The following is a 19,813-nucleotide window of genomic DNA, read 5'->3' as shown; positions in this document are numbered from 1 at the left end:
GCCCAGGTGGTCCTGCTGTTGTCTTTACCTCTTCCACGTTCAAAAGCTCACCGAGGCCTTGTTACATCTTCTGCACATGGGAAACTCACACAGGTGGGCAGCCCTGCCGCCCACGATCCAGGGGCCCCGGGCTGCAGGCCACTGCAGCGGCTGGAGAGTGGGCTGGGATGCAGACCTGGCCAGACAGGTGGTAACAGGGATCACACCTTTGCTCAGGGCCATGCTTCTGGCTTTGCAATGGGGATTCTCCAGCTTTTCTCGCCATAGAGATGACAAGTGGACAATGATGCCAGCAGCAGAAGGGGCCCCTTTCCCTGTGCTGGGGGCCTCAGGGGCCCCCAAATCCAGCTACAAAGCTTTGTAGCCACCGTGAAGGTGGCAGGAGGGGGAGGCGGAGAGACCCGCTTCCCTAACGGTCGGAGCCACGAAGGGAAGCAGAGGCATCAAGCACCCCCCTAAGTCCCAGGCTTTGGCCTCACCGGGAGGAGTAGCACAAGGGGTTACATCTGCCCCCGCGACACACACATCAGTCTCATCCACATCCGTAAAGACAAAAGGAAGCAAAATGCAGGGGACACAACTGCCTGAGGGTCTAGGCCTCATCTCCTGGAGGCTGCCGCTGGCTAACCTGCAGCTGTGGCATATGGGCACCTGGCTGTCAGCTGGGGGACCCTGGCATTCCCAGGCAGGCTGCCCTGAGGAGACCAAGGAGGAGGAGAGAGCAGCTATGCCCAACGACGGAGGTCAGCTGGTGGCCCTGGCCACATGGCTGCCCTTTAAGGCTGAGGCCTGAGTCAAGCCCCCCACAGTGGACAGCAACTCCCAGCCGCCAGACATGGGAGGCACTGGGCTCCGCACCGCCATACAGAGGGGGCAGAGGGACCCGCAGTCTTCTCTGAGGCAGTTTGCAGGTGGGATAAGCCTCAGAGGGGCTGCCTCTGGCCTCTTTGCTGTGATACTGGTGTTCCCGGGGGGCCCCCTGGCTCTCTGGGCAGTGCGGTCCTTACCTGGAGGTCGGTATTCTGTCCCACCCTGATGCAGGCCAGAATGGGGAGTGGAAGAGGAGCCAAAGCCAGGTGGATCCAGGTGTCTGGAATGGCTGTTTTGTTGGCTGAGTTCTGGGCCAGGGTCTTTGCTGCCCCTCTCCTGAGGGATGAGGGTCGGGGATTTAGCCTGGCCAGGCCTTGTATAACGAGATGGCCAGAGACCAGTGGAGTGGCAGGGAGCGTGAATGTGACTGTGCCAAACCTCACCGCTCCTCTCCTAGGGGTTCTTTTATTAAATGCCCCGATCCCAGCTCCGCAGATGGAGCTCAGGAGGCTGGGACACAGCCGCCCCACATCCTGAAGCCCCACCCGTCTGCTGGCCTGGAAACTTGAGTCAGTGGCCATGTGGGGCACCACGTGGCCAAGGAGAGGTGCCTGGCATCCTTGGAGATGGAGCCACGTGCAAGGGCTGCCAGGTTCCCTGGGTGTGGGGGTGAGGGTCAGGGTATAGGGAGGAACATTCTGGAAGCTTTGGGGTTCTGTTTCGGGAGAAAGGCAAGCACCATACCTGATTCTGCCAGGTATATGTTCCAGTCTGGCACCTCCTACTGCCCCTCCCACTCAGAATTTCTCCCTACTCTCTTCACATGTGCTTAAAGGAGCCTGTGATCTCTTTAGTGTGGCTCGTAATTCTCTACTTGATAGTCCGTCTCCACTATGGACCATGACAGTGGTACTATCAGGATGGTTGGGGCTAGCTTTTCCACTTCACTGCTCCCTAGCACAGGCACCGGGCCTGCCTTGTAGTTGGTGTTTATGTTTTTTAAAAATTTTATTTATTTATTTGACAGAGAGAGCATAAACAAGCAGGCGGAGTGGCAGGCAGAGGGAGAGGGAGAAGCAGGCTTCCTGCTGAGCAAGGAGCCCAATGCCGGCTCGATTCTAGGACCCTGGGATCATGACCCGAGCCAAAGGCAGACGCTTAACTGACTGAGCCACCCAGGCGCCCCACATAGTTGGTGTTTAATACACCTTTGGTAAATGAATGAATTAAAGAATAAATTCCTCCATCAGACACCATGAGCTCTCCGAGGGCAGGGACCACTTCTCGTGTATTTTGTATCCCTGACTGCAGTGCCTGGCAAAGTCGGTACCCACTGAATTGTGTGGCACGGAAGACTCACTGGGAGTGAAAGTCCAGGAGGAGCCTTTGCAGGTGTGTTAGTGAGACTCATGTCTTTATCCCTTCTTATCTGGGGGGCAGGGAGGACATGGCCTTCTCTTCTAGGTAACTCTCCAATCACAAAGGGCTCCCCAGCAGGGCTGAGAAGAGGGTGGGTAGTGCTGACTGGAGAAGCAGAAGGGAGATGAGCCTTGGGTGGGCTGAACTGGGGGTGCTCTTGCAGGAAGGTTGCTGCATTCGGGTAAATGGGAGCCACATCTGCACAGCACTCACTTCTGGGAAAGCTCAAGAAGAGCTGGGGTAGCCGCGCAGTAGGGGTCTGGGCCAGGACCTGAGGCCACTGTCAAGCGGGCTGTGCAACTGCACTACCCCAAGAGCCTCCTGAGGTTGGGGACTTGGGGCCAGGGCTCCCACAAGTGCCACTCTTCAGACCTGAGGGTCTTCTGCTCACATGAGATCTGGACTTCGGACCATTCCTTGCCTTCACAGAGCCAGGAAGTCTCAGACACACATGGGACAGGGGGCAGGGGTGGGATCTCGTGCTGGACCCACAGCAGACGCCTGGCACTATGAGCAGAGTGGGAGCACTGTGTCCTGGGAGGTGAGGCTCCCCCGGGGCTGCAGAGTCACCCATGCTCTCTGATTTCTGAGTCTACCTTTGGTGTCCAGAGAAACTGAGGAGGAGGGAAAGTCTCCTGGGACCCAGATCCTGGATGCTGAACAGATTTGGAGTTTGCAGCCCAACCCACATCTCAGAGCTTAAAAGGGACTTGGGCTGTTTAGTGACTGCCCCTCCTAGCCGACAGACCAGTCTTATTTTGTCTGCTGGTGGGCAGACAAATGCACTCGTTTCAGAACCTCTCCCCAGAGGTTTGTCTGAGTATCTACTGACCAACATGAGTCAGAATAAAGACTGACATGCGTCAGCCCTGGCACCCCTGCTGTGGAAATCGGGGTTAAATGGTCAGATCTGAAACCAGAGCGTATGCGCAGACTGAGACATCATTTAACCTTTAATTCCTGCTTTGAGGGTTGCAGCAACCCCCAAATGAAGCCAAACTGAACCAAAATGTGAGTGACTGAGTAGCAGGCAAGTAGTGAGGTACTATTTCTGGGACACCTGGGTGGCCCAGTCCTTAAGCTATGGACTCTTCCCCACGGTCTCGGTGCTGGGTGTGGAATCTGCTTAAGATTCTCTCTCTCCGGGGCGCCTGGGTGGCACAGCGGTTAAGCGTCTGCCTTCGGCTCAGGGCGTGATCCCGGCGTTATGGGATCGAGCCCCACATCGGGCTCCTCCGCTAGGAGCCTGCTTCTTCCTCTCCCACTTCCCCTGCTTGTGTTCCCTCTCTCGCTGGCTGTCTCTATCTCTGTCGAATAAATAAATAAAATCTTTAAAAAAAAAAAGATTCTCTCTCTCCCTCTGCCCCTTCCCCCTCCTAAATAAATAAATAAATAGGAGGTACTGTTTCAAAGACTCCCTTGGAAATGAAACGTGAACTTGACTTTCTTTTATTCAGTGACACAAGTATTTACCCCCAAATGGTTTCAGGCTAGTGAGTGGACACTGAGAGGCTCACACACGCGCCGGCACGCACACATTATCAGCTCTGGCATGCCTGACATGTTTTGATCAAGGCTGATTTGGGTCCCAAAGAATGGACTCCTTTCCTATCCAAACAGCATCTCATCAAGAGGAAAGATCCAGGGGCGCCTGGCTGTCTCAATCAGTGGAGCATTCAACTCTTGCTCTGAGGTTGTGTGGTCGGTCCCCAAACTGGGTGTAGAGATTACTTAAAAAAATCTTTAGGGGGAAAAAAAAAGACTAAAGATCCCCAGCAGTGCCAAGGCCCCGGGGGGGCTGGGGGCGGGGACAGGTCTCCTTCCTGAGCCGTGGGGGTCTCAGGCTGCAGCCCACCGACTTACCAAAATACGGTCTTCACCACTAGCTGACCCAGAGGGGAGTCGACGTATGCCACTAAACCCACTTTTTTGTTTTGTTTTCCTAAAGGCAAATGTGGCCGCTTCGGTAGGAGACCGCGGCCGGGGTGGCGTCTACCTTGGAGGTCGGCCCAGAGGAGCAGGATGAGGCCCGCTCCAACAGGTGCAGGTGCGCAGCGCGCGCGTCGGCGGGCCTCGCGCGGGGTCTCTCCCCCGGCAGCCAGCCTGGCGGCCGGAGCCCCAGGGGGCAGACACCCGCCTGCGCAGCGGCCGCCTCGGAGGGGTGGAGAGAAGGCGGGGAGCCGAGCTGCGTCCTCCCTCGCCCCCTCCTTAAATGCCAGCGTCCTCCATTTGATGCGCCCAGGGTGCGGCCTACTCAATCACCCGCCCCGCAACCGGGCGGCCGCGAGAGCAGAGCCGGGGGTGCCGAGAGGGCGGCGGAGCGGCGGGAAGGGAGCGCGGGGTGTCTGCCCAGCAAAGACCGGTGGCGCGCCGAGCCGGGCGCTCTGGCTGCCCCGCCACCTGTGAGAGCGCCCGGCCGCTGCGCCCCGCCCAGCCCTGGGGCACCCCGAGCGGCCGAAGCGGCCTGGGGACGGGGCTGGAAGTAGCGGCCGGGCCGGGCTGTCGGAGCAGAGACGGTCCTGGCGGGCGCGCCTGCCCCGGCGGCCTCTCGGAGCGCAGCGCCCGCGCGCCCGGCGTCCCAAGAGCCGGCGGGCACCCTATTCGCCCCCTGGCGGCGCCGGGGACTCGCCGGGCGCCGCCGCTGCCACCGCCGCAGGATGAGCTGTCCACAGCAGCACTGGGCGCCGCCCGAGGTCCCGCACGAATCTGTCCCGGGGCCGCGAACCCGGAGGTAGGCCGCGCTTGGAGGAATGGAGGAACGAGGGAACGCGGCATCTAGGAGGTTTGGGGGGGGTTTCCCCCTGGATCCACGTCCTCCATATCCTGCGTGGTCTTCTCCACCAGCATGAAACCGGACACCAAGGAACCTCATCCCCTGCTGGTCCTCCCTCCCCTCGCCCAGTCTCTTTGGAAATAAAAGCCACCCTCTCGTTCTTAATCATTCTGGGAAAGGTCCCCGCATCTCCCCTCCCTCTGCAGTGACCTGACCATGGTAACCTTGAAGATTTGGCCACACCAGGACGTGCCACACCCAGCCCTTGCCGCGGGTGCAGAGCTCTGAGTGCTAGGAGGTTATCAGAAAGATCAGCATTCCACATCGCCCTTGGCGCCCCTTGGGAGCCTAGCACTGCCCTAGGTTTTGTGGGAGATCAAAGTCCTTGCCCTCTAGGTACTTCCAATCTCAGAAGACAAAGACACTCAGGAGACTATTGGCACAGCAAGTGGCCTGGCAGCAGGAGCTCAGGGGAGGGCATGGTGGGGATGGGCCAGAGCGTGAACACTGGAGCCATTAGAATTTGCTGAATGGACAGGATTTGGAAGGAGAGAGAGGGAGGGAGAGCACAGACCGTCCTGGTCCAATCTGGAGTGGAGGGCTGGTGTGGGAGAGTTGGGGTGGCCAATCCCAGAAGCCCTGTAAAGGTTAGCTTCTGCAGTGGGAAAGACAGAGGAAGAAGAGCTGGAAGCTGGACGCCCCTCTGGGAAGCGGCTGCGAAGTCTTGCTCTGATGTGCTGGCTGAGGAACGGCGCACTTGCAGTTCTGAGGGGCATGTGTGCAGGTAGGAAAGCAAGGCAGTTGGGCCATACACTAGTCCCCCCTCCCCCCCAAAAAGCTTGGGTTAGATGCAGAGGTTTTGTCGGGAATGAGGAAGCCCAGGTTACGGAAGGGGGAGAGACAGCTGCGGCTAGGTCCAAAGGCAAAAAGAGGAAAAAGAGTGAGGGGAAGCAGGACAGCCAAGCAGCCCTGGGAGAAGCAGCCGGCTGCCTCCTGGGGAGGAGGAAGCCCCAGGGCTGTAGCCCATCTGAGGGGCCAGCAGGGGGCGCAGGGGCCCCCCCGAACCTCACACCCACTAGAGCCGGCTGTAATTGACCATTGGGCTGCTGTGTGTGGTTTCTCCCCTTTTTCCCATTCCACTTTCTTACTGAACTCATCTTAGGTAATTGGAAAGGCCCCTTCCGCCCAGTCTGGTTTTGTACAGAAGATGTGGCAAACGCAGAATGAAATTTGCAGGCCTCGCTGTGCCCTCCTGCCCAATTCTGCCCAGGTCTTAGGGCTACTGTTATCCTGCCTCATTTTTGATGTAGAAAAGCCATCTTTCTGGCAGCTGGAGACAGACGGACCATTGGGTCCTGTCTCAGTAGCATGACTTCCCACTTGGCCTTGGCTTCCAGAAAGGCCTGTCCATGCCTGGGGTCTTAGCTGTTTCGTGGTGACCTCTCAACTTAACTCTGGGACAGGCTCTCAGGGGGGCCAGGGGGTCAAGCCTGGCAGATAGAGACCAAAGAGCCCGGACACTCAGGCACTGGCTACGCTCCGACTTCCACGGGGAAGACTGAGGCTGCTCTGGTGATGAGCCGGTAGAGTCAGGCGCTGACTGTTCAGAGCCAGTGACCACGAAGAGGGCTCTGGGGAGTGGGACTTCCCTGCAGTCCCGCAGTTGGACCAGGCCGGCTGCAGGATGCTCCTCAGGCGTGGCAGCCCAGGAGGAGGAAGGGGGGAGCGGGCAGGCACCGGCACCACATCCGGCCACAGGAATGGCTTGGTCAGGGCACTCCACAGGAGGGGGTCCAAGGAAGCACCATTTGGAAGAACGGCCAGGGTCAAAAATCTTCTAAGAGTGGGGTAGGGTTCTGGTGTGTGCAGAACTGGGCTGAGGAGAGGAAGGGTCCCAGCCTAGCGGGGACCACACAGGTGCTCGGGCTGGGTTTCCTTCCCTTTGCGGTCAAGTCACAGCTGAAGGAGAGCTTCCATTTACTCATGCTCTGCTTCAATTCCTTCAGGGTCCGCCACCCTCCACGATCTCCCTCTTCTACCAGGAGCCTGATGGCAACGGGGAGGAGCATGCCTTATTTCTTCACGAATGATGCCTACATGAGTGTGTCTGAGGCTGTGCATGCCCCGTAGCGTCTGCTGCCATTACCCCCACCTCCGCTGGAATAGGGCCCATAGAGGAACAAGGTCTCTCAGCCACCATGCCCTGCCACTCCTTTTTAACATTTACAGACACAGCTATCCATTTCTAAGTCCGTACTACGTGCCATGCACTGTGGTAGGCACACTGGGTGCATGACCTCATTTGTTCCTCTTAGTAGCTCAGAGGCTCATCGACCCTACTCTTTCGTTCCGGTTCCCAAATCCAGCCAGGCACAAGGGGTTGAAATCTGTTCCCTAAGCTGATATAGAGGACACAGTCCAGTCTTGGCGTCACTCACTGTGTGGTGGCTCAGTAAATATTAATTAACTCTGAGGACAAGCTGCACTTTGACTCATCTCTGGCTAATTAAATAAACCTGCCATGTAAATCAGCTGTGGGGACAAAGAGATATTAGGCTGTGCTGAAAAGAAATTGGGCTGAGGGACAGTTGGCCTCCAAGCAGAAGTCTACCTTGGCCTGCTCTGGCTCCCTCCGTGTTCTTTGAAGCCAGGGCCAGAGTTGTGGGAATAAGGAGTAACCTACTTCTCAGAGAAAGCCTCACCCCCCGACGTCCTGGAGAACAGCGAGGAGGGAGGCAGGGTTTATGTGCCCACTGTGTCCTGCAGGCCCACGATGATGTGAGTGTTCTCTCAGGAGATGAGACAGAGCTGTCCGGCCTTCCCTGCTCTTCCCCCACTCCGTCCCCATCCCTGAGGCATCACGTCCCAGGGGTCCTGTGGGAGACCTGGCGCCCAGAAAGCACAGGCTGTGAAAGCCCCTTCCAACAGCACCTGGCAGTTTGCGACTCTGGTGGGGCTGGCAGGCACCTCACTGGGCTCTGCTTCCTTCTGCTCCTTCCTGCAGATAATGAGCCGTGGCAATGTCCCAGATTCTCTGGAGGCCCCGCTCCCACTCTGACCAACCTAGGGCAGGCCACTTAACCTCACCCGGCCTGGACTCCACTTTGTCGAATAGGGAAATAGCACTGTCAACCTCACAGGGTGGGCTGTGCACAAAGTAAGGGCTCAGGAAGTGGTAACTATTTGATGATGATGATGGTGATGATATTGTGTCTGGTTCGTAACAGCCAACTGTATCCCCCAGTACTGCTGGGCTGTCTTGAGATACAGTCAGGGTAGCTACTGTGTTTGAGCCTTAAGCTGTCACTTCGAAGGTGGCTGTTCTTTATATGGAAAAAGAGAGAACAGCATCTCAAAAGAATGTCATGATGTGAACATGTAAGGATAAAATGACATAAGGTAGGGGCGAGGGCAAGGGCACAGCGAGTGTGTGAGTTGCCGAGAAAGGACGGAACAGTGTGCCCCTTCCCCTCCCCTCCAAGTCCCTCCCTGCAGCCACGTGGGAGCCCTCACCCCTCAGGGCTTGTGTCCTTCCTCCTCCCCTGGGCTTGCGTCCTGTTCCCAGCGCTAGCATTGCTCAGAAGTTAAAGGCCAAACTTGGGGGCCTGTGGTTCATTCAAGCCGATCCCCACATTGTCCTCTACTAGGGGGAGCCACACCTGTCACCATGGTGGGCCACAGGAGTTCTGCAGGGTCCCCTAGAGCTGCCAAGCAGGTACAAGACAAACATCTACACTCAGCGCATTGGAACAGATCAAATGTGGTTCTCAAAAGCTCAGACTTGCAATCTTTGGAGAAGGCCCAGGTTTGGCTCCCTTTAACTCCAAACAAATTCTTGTGGGATGTTGCAATTACTTGTGACAATCCGTCTCCCTGCCTGGGACTTTGATTTCAGATTTAGACATGTAAAACTGGGTGGCTGGCTGGGCCTTGAGCAACTTGGGGGGTAGGGTGGGGGATGGCCAGGGAAAAATCTTTGCAGCATACTGTGTTTGAAAGAAAGATCTCAAGGAATCAGACACTGTAGCTCTGTTTGTGTTACCAGAACTTTTTCAGCCACTGTGGCAGATTTCCTGTCCCTGAAATTGGTTCACTATGCTGGAGTGGCTCATTCTGTCCTTTGAAATACAAATGTCTAGGAATCATTTTCTGTAATAGTCTTATGTTAGAGTAACTTTCCAATCACTGTAACAAATTCTGCAGTCCTTACCCTGAAATCTTATCCCCCGGATAAGCAGCAGATGAAGATCGGTCAAGGCCACAAGGGATATTTTCGTGGTAACTTGTGCTGACCTGACCCCAGAGGAGCCTGGAAGCAGGAGGAGGTGATGCAGAGAGAGCCAAGCGGATGTAGAAACAAGAGAAGAGCATGGCTGGGCAGAGTGTGTCTGGATGTCGGGGCTCTGTGGCCTTTCTGGGTACTGAGTACATATGCAAACGCTTTGGGCAAACCGCCCGTGTCTTTATGTTGCCATTGTACCTGGCCTTAAAGCAAGTTTTAAGCCCTAGACCCCATGTTGGGCCGCTCTTCCCCTACTTCCCAGCCACCCTCCTGGTCTGAGAGCCCACACAACCTTAGTTCTGGCTCCTTTGGCTTTCATAGTGGCAACAAAACTGCTGGATACCGCTGTCCCTGAAAGGGTTTTGGGCAGAAGGGCCTTCTTTGTTTCACCCCTAGGCTTTTGACAGTCAGCCTGACCTAGCAGCTTGCCTCCTGAGGCTGGTGCACAGGACAGAAATCTGGGATCAAAAATGGCTAGGAATTCCTAGACGCTCTATGGAGCCCAGGCTGATGTGCAAAGTCCCAGGTGCCTGTTGGCAGATCTGGGGTCATAAACTCTTGCCTTTAGTGTGGGTATCTGGCACAGAATCACTAATACTTCTATTCCCTCAAATACCCTGTGATCTCTCCTCTCCTTCCATCCATCTTGTCAGGACAAAGTTTAGAAATTACATGCAACAGTATGAAAAGAGAGGTCAGAATCAGGGGCTGTGTTTCAGGCCCACCGGATTCCCAGGGAATTCCTACCAAAGGAAACACCCAGCTGTCCTACTCTGGATTAGAAGCACTGCAATTCCCGAGGGAGCAAGATGAGAAGGGAGATTCTGGGAATGGGATGTAAAGGCAGGGAATAAAGGAGATAGGACAATCCCCCTGGAGTTCTTTTGAGTCTTAGAAAGATAAAGCTCCGAATGCCTGAGCAAAAGCAAATGCTCACTGCTTCACTCATATCTGAGTGGGAAGAGGGAGGGAATAAGCTCGGATCATGGGACATGGCAATAAAAGGATCTGGTGGCTCAGGGCACTGGCCAAGGGATGCTGAGGGGACCGTAGGAGTCAGCAGAAGAGAGAATGTCTCCCCCAGAGGCCTTTAAGAACATAGCTGAGACATTCTGTTTCTGGATGAGAAGACTCAATGTTATAAAGATATCGACTCTCTCCAACTTAATTTATATAATAAAATAAAATCCCAACCAAATTCCTAATAAGACTTGTTAAATGAAACTTGATACACTGATTACAAAGTACATCTAGAAGGATAAAATATGTACGAATAATAAAACAATTTTGGAGGAAAATACACTGTATCAAAACATACTCTGCTGGCTTATTGAATTTAAAGAAAAAAAAGAAAGAAAAAAAAAAACTCGTACTCTAGATGTGCAACTGGAATGGTGTGCCACTGGTCCAAGAAATACGGAAAAAGTTCAGTGCAGTGGAATAGAGAATCCAGGAACAGTCACATGTATTTATGGGAATTCTGAATGTGATAAGAGTAGTATTTCAAGTCACTAGGGAGAGGATGGCCTATATAATTCCGGGCGGCATGTGACCCTCCGGAAAAAAAAAAATTAGATTCCTAACTCACACCATATATGAAAACAAATTCCAGATGGATTAAAGAACTAACAAAGAAACACAACTATAAAAGAAATACAAGAAACTATGGGAAAATATGTTTATTATCTAAGGATAGGGAAACCTTATTTAAAGACCAGAAAATACCAAGGCATAAAAGAGAGGACTGATACATTTGATCATAATAAAAAGCCTCTGTATGACCCAAGGAAGTATTCAGGTTAGAAGAACAGTCAGCTGGACAGCAGGGTGGCTTGTTCTGTCCAGGGGACTGCGAGATCAGATGGCCTTCGAGGCCTGTCTTTTCCCTCACAATTCCTTCTCCAAAACCCGGGTTTCGGAGGAAGCAAATCACACCAGAGGACGGCTACTCCCTACTGTTCATTGCCCCCGGGGCCCTATAATCAAGACTTAATCCAAGAATTCAAGTCATAGTTATTAAGAGCCAGCTTAACATGAGTGTGTTAAGGGGAGCAGAGTACAGTAGAGGAGGTGGTAAAGCCAGACAGAAGGCCTGGGGCGAGGAATGGGAACAAGGCTGCCTCTCTGGTCTCAGTCCTTGGGCTCAACTTTCGCAAAGTGGGTGTGGCTGAGCTCCTCCTAAGACCTCCCACTCCCCCGCGGAGAGCCTTTTTGGAAGAGCATGCTGAGAAACCGTCAACTCCTGTGGGTTTTAATCACCTCCATGAGATCCCTCAGCTCTGTGGGGATCAGGGCAGTCCTGGGATGATGGCCCTTGCCTAGACCCCTCTAGCAGTGACGCTGGATACGTCTATGTCCTTGGAGGATTTGGGCGGCCTTGCACGGTGATGGCTCTAAGTCAGAGGCCTGTGTCCTGGAGACGTGACTATTTCATGTTCGGAGAACAAGGCCTCCAAGCAAAGTGAAACTCTAGTCCCATGGAATCTTCTTCAGCCAGTTCACCCTATGGGGATCAGGCTCCACTCTTGGGGGAGCCCAGGGAACCACTGTGCCCTGCTGCTCTCAGTCTACATTGCCCACGTATGGCCTGACTCTGAGCTCAGAGCATGTCTGCCTGATTCAGGTACGAGGACGACCAAGTCTTAGGATACCTCTGCCGCATTCTGGTGCCATCCAGCAAGCTGGGCTGAGCACACGGACCTTGAGAGGAAGGGGGAAAGTCTCAGCAGGGAGGCAGATGCCATTTTCTAACATGAACAAGAAACTCGAACAAAGAATGATGGGTATTGAGAAAAGCAGAAGAAAGTATCAAGACTGCCTAGAATGGGGGCATAGGCTCAATGACAGAATTACATTCCAAAAAGCATTAATCTCACAGGCCCCAAGTAGGCAGGCGAGGAGTAAGAATGCACAGCTGGAACTATGACCAAGGCACCTGAACCCTAAAGAAAGGATGCTCCATAGGTCAGAAGAATCCACTGGTCTCCAGGAAGTTAAAAGTAGACCATGGGCTTTAGATTTAATGCCTTCAAAAGGGAAGGAAACAACTCCGTATCAGTGCACAATCTGTGGCTGAGTAGTGACCACGTATCAAACTTTCAAATGACGGCAACATACTGAGATTCCCGCATCGCCTACCACTACGACCACCAAAACACACCTGGAGAAGCGCCCGACCCTGCCTCCCACTTCTGAGGTGACACCAGATCAGACCTCCATGTGGCATAAAATACAGCAGTGTAGAGTGCCTTATAATACTATGACCACATCTCAGGGAAGATACTCAGCTAGCTCGAAACCCCCAACTTCCCAAACGGATATGGTAGGCTCCAACCAGCCAACACAGAGCTACGGATGGCAGCTCTCTTTCCTCAAAACCTCAGCAATGCTTCCAGGCCCTGCTCACTGACAGTCCTGTCAATCAGCCAGGCTGAAGCTTCTTAGAGACCCTCAGAGGAGGGTTCTCTTTCTATTCTCAGATCAGGACCAGCGATTCTGAACCTATTTGGGCCATGAATTCCCTTAAGAGTTTTGAAGAAAACTATGGATCTTCTTAGAAAAATGTACATTGCACACGCAGGTATAAGTTTGTATAAAATTTCAGGAGCTTTACAGACCCCCCCCCAAAAAAAACACCAGCTTAAGAATTTCTGCCAAAGGCAAATCACTCCTTTTCTTACGCAAGAGCTGTTTCCCAGGGCTGATTAACTGCTATCTTAGATGTCCAACAGGTGAATTAATATTCAGCACTGACCTCTAGTCATCCCACGCCCTTGGCAGATGGCAGAGTCTCTGCTGTTGTCTGTGACCAGAAGGAAGCAGAGTCCCTAGACAGAGACCACATTTTGTTTTTCAAAAAAGCACTCTTCTCTACCACGGCCAGAAAACCTCAGACACACCATGTCTAGAAGAGAGACACTAAATAACAGACCAAAATAAATCTGGTCCAGTATCCAACCAGGTCCGTGAAGACACAGCTATAGACTGATCCGCCTTGGACCAGGAGGAGAAAGGTATGAGGATAGGCAGGTACCTAGGCTGAAATGGGAAGGGGTCAGGATGGGTTTGCCTTCCCTTCAGCTAAATGCAGACTAGCTCTTCATTCTAGAGGCATCTGCTCTTTTAATGGCTCCTCTACCTGGAACGCAGAGGCTGCTGGACGCAGTGCTCCTATTGACTACTCAAGTTCCACATCTCTCTCCCTTTTTCCAGTAACAACCACAACAGCTCCATGACAACAAGGCTAATGATAATGATAGCACTTACAGGACATTGGTCTGTGCCAAGAACTGTGCTATAAGCTCTTGACATAAATTACTTCATTTAGTCTTCCCAACAATCAAATGAGGTACGCCCTCTTACCCCATTTACAGATGAGGAAATTGAGACTAAGAGAGATTAAGTAGCATTCCTTAAGGCACAGAGCTAGGGAGTGATGGGACAGAGACTGGATTTGCACCTAGGCCTGATTTCAAACCTCATACCCTCTTTCTTTTTTTAAAAGTAGGCTCCATGCCCAGTGTGTAGCCCAGCATGGGCGCAAACTCACAACTCTGAGATCAAGACCTGAGCTGAGATCAAGAGTCGGACACTTAACTAATCGAGCCACCCACGCACCCCTCAGACCTAATACTTTTAATCCCCACCTCCATGCTCCTTCCCAAAAGATTGGGACTCAGGCAAAGGTCTTAGAAATCCTCCAGAGTGCCACTCTGGTCCCAGGTCCTTGCTTTCCCCTCCCTATCCTCTGCCCATAATGCAGCAGCCTGGTTCCCAAGAGGGACTCACTTCATGGAGAACTGGTTGGAAACCCTCAAACTCTATCTCCTATCTCCGTCTGACTTAGCTATGACTGTATGACTCCATAGCCTGGAGCTGAAATTTATTTTAAACTCAGCTGAGCTCAGGAGCCTCATTTCCTCCTCAGGTTTAGAATCAAGGAAGAAGGCTCTTTTCTGCTTCTTCCCTGTAGAGTTGTTTGTTGCGGAGGGGGTGGGGTGGGGTGGGGGTGTGTGTGTGGTTGTCACCACTCCCATCTTAAAGACTCGGGGGAGGGCCAAGTAACAGAGAGTAGAAGAGCCGGGATTCAGTGAAATGTCACCAATGATGATGGTGCTCTATGGAGGCCATACTTTTCTACATCTCTCCTACCCCTCAGCATTTAGAAACAGGGCACATCACCTCTCAGATAGCTAGTCTCCTCCCTTCCCTCAATTAGTGGGTTCCAGGGAGAGTAAGTGCCGAGTTCATCAAGTGAAGTCCAGATGAATGTGGCCAAGGGGGCCCCCAAGTGCATGCTGAATGGCTAGAGGCCCAACTAATGATGCTTGGGGAGCTTTTGGGGGCAGAGTGGGCATTAAGATCTCTATTTTTTTAAAAAGATTTTATTTATTTATTCGACAGAGATAGACAGCCAGCAAGAGAGGGAACACAAGCAGGGGGAGTGGGAGAGGAAGAAGCAGGCTCAAAGCAGAGGAGCCTGATGTGGGGCTCGATCCCATAACGCTGGGATCACGCCCTGAGCCGAAGGCAGACGTTTAACTGCCGTGCCACCCAGGCGCCCCAAGGTCTCTATTGAGTCCAGGGTTACTGTCCTTTCCCCAAAGCTTCAGCTAAGGATGAAGTAGCTAGGGAGAGCAGATGCTGAGACCCATACAGAGGTGGGAGGTACAGGATGCTAAGGAGGGCTGGCAGCAGGCTGAGAAAATCATCTCCTATTTAGGGCCCCTGTCCTATGCCACCTGTGCACCAGCGGTGAGATAAAACAGAATGACAATACTTGCATTCAAAGTGGATGAAGAAGTCAGCCCCAGAGGCAGAGCTGACTTTCCGAAATGGCCTGTACTCACTGGGGTCCAGTCATTTAGCTAAGAGATGTTTACTGAGTATCTGCTGTGTGCCAGCCTCATTCTGACACTGGGGATGCCTTAGTGAGTCCTGCCCTCACGGCGTTAGCCCATCAACAGAAAAACATAGAAAAGTCAATCTTGGACAGTGAGAGGTGCTAGGAAGAAAACTTAACCAAAGCAGTGAGGGAGAGTCCACTTCAGTTTGGGTTGTCAGAGAAGGCCCCCTCGAAGCAAGAACATAAGCTGAGGCCTGAATATGAGAAGGGCCAGCTGTGCGGGGGTGTGGAGGGAAGTACGTCTGGGCAGAGGGAAGAGCAAAGCCAAAGACCCTTAGGTGGCAATGGGCTCCATGCGTTCAAGGTACAGGAAGATGACCACATGGCTTAGAGAAGTGAACAAGGAGGTAAAAGGAAGAGACAACGCTGGAGAGTTAGGCAGGGGCCGGCTCATAAGGACCTCAAAAACATATTTACAAGCAGGCTGCTGTGTGGACAACGGATTGCAGGGGGAAAGAATGGCCGTAAGGAGACCAGCAAGGAGACAGGTGAGAAAATGGGTGGCCACATAATCTGTCATCCAAACAAGGACACTTGTGCAGGTGAACGGGGTGCTACAAACAACCAGGGACAACAGGCAGAGCCAGGACTCGTCACTGCCAGAACTCCACCTGCCGTCAGCCAGCTCCAGCAAGGACTGGCACAGGAAGCTCAGCAGTTTTTATCGCTCCTGCTCTGACACAGCGCTCCCAGCTCTAGGAGAAAGAATCACTTTTCTATTTGGCCCCAGGCTCCTGGCCTGGTGCCCCACGCCTGAGCATTTGGTTTCTGTCTAGAGGCCATGGGTTACAGTTGCAGCATATCCACGGAGCATGCCCTTTTCCCCGTGCACTCTGGAAGATGACCAACAGTACGTAGATGAAAGAACAACTAAGGGAAAAGGCCGCCAAGGGGGCTCAGTCGGTCATGCGTCAGACTTGATCTCAGCTCAGGTCTTGGGTCGTGAGTGAGGAAAGTGATGGCTCCACGCTGGGCATGGAGCCTATTTAAAAAAAAAAAAGAAAGAAAAAGAAAAAAAAAAGGGGGGGGAGATGTGGCCGTCCCTCCTGGAGGTGGTGTCAAAAGGGTGAAAGCCAGAGAGAGATGGACAAGCTTTAAGTGGCACAACAGGGATTCGTAACTTTGCCTTCAGGAGGATCAGTGAAGCAGGTGAGATGGCCACAAGTTTTCACTGGATTCTCAAATCTAAGACTCAAAAAGACACAGAGAACCTTGCTTTAGAGAGCAGTGGCTCTCACACTTCGATGTATCCTATGGTCACCTGGTGGGCTCCTTATAACAAGGATCACTGGGCTCCTGAAGAGCAAAGCCAAGCTTCTGATTCAGTTCATTCCGGAGTTAGGCCCAAGAATTTGCATTTCTAACAATTTCTAAGGGAATGCTCATGCTTTTGGTCCAGGGGCCACACTTTAAGAATCACTGCTATAGAGGATACAAAACACATGAGGGGTTCCAATTTCAATTTTGAACGTCTCTTTTCAGACAAGAGTTCTAACAGATGCCACAGCCATCTAAACCACCCCAAGTCCCCAGGAATTTCATATTTTATTTTTGGAAGAGGCCCCTGGAGAGTGACAGACTCTGGACCTCCCCTTGGAGGTCAGGAAGCATCTGGAAAATAGCATTTTAGAGGATGCAGGAAAGTGCCTTCAGAAACATAAAAGCCTAAGCATAACTCTGAGCTAGAAACTACAGGACTAGCCCTGGCTGATCCAATTACTGGGGCAATTACTGGTGAATAGTGAGGTTTTGGGAATCTGGGCAGACCTGGATCTTTTCCTAAAGGCTGCCTCCTGATCCTTTTCGAGCCTATATCTGAAGCAAGATGGGCCCAGATAGGAGGTCAGCTGTGAGCAGGACAGGGTATCTGCTGGGGACTATAATCTGGTAAACAGAAAGAAATCAACAACTCCACTAGACAGAATTCAGGGGCTTCATTCACAGGGCTCTTTGATCAAGTCATTGTGGTGAGAGTGGGAAGAGGCAGGAATAGTATTTAGGGCTGTACTTACTTTCAAAATCAGCAGTGGAGAGAGAGGCCTGGAAAGGCTATTGCCAGCTTTCCTCAGCCATGCTCTGAGTAAGTCATTCCCCCGTGAAAGGGGAGGGGGAAATGAAAATGTGGATTCATTCATGAATCAACCTTCAGAACAGGAAGTGTGTCTTTTGAGCTATACAGGGAACATAAGCCTTGCCATCCAGCTCAGTACATCCTGAGGTGAGGTAACATCAAAGTCAGGGGGACTCTACAAGTTAGAAGAGGAGGCAGAACCTTATAGGGAAGACAATGCACTAGAGTGACTGAGACCAAGGGTGTGCTCTGGCATCAGCCTGCCAGCACTTGTGACTTGAATTCTGACTGTGTGGCCCTGGGCACGTTACTTAATCGCTCTGTGCCTCAGTTTCCCTCTTCTGTAAAATGGGGGTAAATAATAGCCTATCTCATAGGGTTGTAGTAAGAATTAAATAAAATAATCTAGATAAAACACTCAGCTTGGTACCTTGCATATTTTAAGGACTCAACGTTAGTTAAAATAAAAAGTAGTGGGCTTGTAAAAATTTAAGATGGTAGCAGTATAGACCCACCCTTAGTGTCACTGCCAGAGACAGAAAAACTGGAGGCAGGTTAGACCTGCTACCAATCTTCCCAGGAGGATGACAAAGAAACTCCTGCTCCTTGGGGGAAGGTCTAAGGTGTGAGCTGGGTACGCAAGGAGAATGAGGATCCTTAGGATGGGGGGGGGTTAAGTGGGTAACCCCGTGGGCTGTAAGGTGGGGATATCCTGCTTTTAAACATTGCAACATTCACTGACTCTGTTTTGTGACATTTCCTCACTGCCAACTTAAGTGTCAAATGGCCCAATTTGAACAAATCAAAATAAATAAAAATCACTGTTGATGAGAATGGGGACAATCTTACTGAAAAGTAGACTCCCCATTTTCAGGAAAGAAAAGTGGCTCCTCCCCCCCAAGTTCCAGAAGTGTGGGGGATGGTGCTGAGTGAAAGGAGTGGTGAGGTGTGCCTGCCCTGAGGTTAGCCAGCAGTCAGACACTGAAAAAGACAGCTCTTCTTTCCTCTGATCCTGCATGAGCAGAACCTCTTCCAAACCCTGTACACTCAATCAGAAAGTCCTGTCTGCTTAGAAAGGGACTGTTACTGGAACTAGGAACAAAGAGATTTCTAAAAACCATGCAAAAGAGCCAAACTAAATGACATACCACATGGTTAAATAAAAGGTAACATCAATTAGAGGTGGGGGTGGGAAGAGTTTGCCAATTATATCACTTTAGAAAACAAAGAGCTAAATAAAAACGACAAATAGTTCTGTTGAACATGCTGGGCCCCTTTCTTGAGGGTCTCCCTCCCATGGCACGATACGCCTTGTCCTGTAGTTCAGACTGATCCCAAGTCTGTATCCCCTGCAGCCCTGCAGAACTACACTACTTGCTCTTCAAAATGACCATCCATAGGGCATATTTTATCATAGTCCCATCTGGCGTCTTTAAAAGAGTAAGGTCACAGACAGTGAGGAAGGGGCTTCTGACTTTTCCTTCCCTTATACTCACCACAAATCATGGCTAGAGTTTCCACCTCAAGCTCCTATAACTAGAGAGCCCAATTCTTCGAAAGGGATCCAAAGGTTAGACTGATTTCACCTTGAGCCCAGTAGGGAATCTGGTCTCCTTTTCAGGAAGTACCCACGTGTTCTGTGCGTGCCTCCCATGTCAGAGGCCTGGCAGAACTCAGGGGAAACTTTCTTTGCAGCCCACCTATCTCCTCCAAACAGTGACACCCTCAGCTTTAAGTTTTCATACGCAAACTTTCTGTGTTATTTTTCCTGGCTGTCAGATGTAGAAGCTAGTCCAACAGCTAGTCTGCTGTTCTCTACAAAGGAGGGCCACCTTAGCAAGAAAAAACCAGTAGCAACCATAGCACAACTTTCTTGGGATTCACCCAGGAAAGCCTGGAACTGTAATACTATGATCTTGAGATATTTTTATGGCCATATAACAACTTTTAGAATATAACCACTGTCACATACATTTAAATAACAATGAAAATTTTCTATGGTGTGACTTTTGCAGGGACCTTGTCCCTGCAACTACTTGTTCCAAGCCTCCTTCTATCCAGCCTGAAGGTAAGTGAAAGCATCAGCAAAGACAAAATGAGGAGAATGCAGAAATTAAACTTCCAACTCTGCTTCTAAAGTTTGGGGGAAATGTCATACACCTAAGGCCTCCACTGGTTTTTGAATTAGAGGACAAAACTGGGATTTTTTTGGTCTAATAATCTAATCTTCTATAAGAAGACCCATTAGAATTATTCTGAAGAATCACACCTGAGCCACATTTTCATTGGTAACTTCATTCTCTACCACTCTGCTCACTAGAAAAGCAGTTCTGAAAGCATCTTTAAGCACAACCTCTATTTTCTTCAGAAGATTCTTTTCATGTTTGGTCATGCACTCTTTGGTAAGTCTTCCACTACCCTAAACCAACTTCAAATTTACAAAAGACAGAAAACAAAAAAACCTTCCATGGGAAAGGGGCATGATTTATGGGAAAAGTTTTCATTTTCTTCAATTGTGATGGGCTAGGTTAACCATCATACCATCAGAGAATT

The sequence above is a fragment of the Ailuropoda melanoleuca genome, chromosome 3 (genome assembly GCF_002007445.2).
Source record: "Ailuropoda melanoleuca isolate Jingjing chromosome 3, ASM200744v2, whole genome shotgun sequence".
NCBI classification, from domain to species: Eukaryota; Metazoa; Chordata; class Mammalia; order Carnivora; family Ursidae; genus Ailuropoda; species Ailuropoda melanoleuca.
This window is presented reverse-complemented; position numbering follows the sequence as displayed.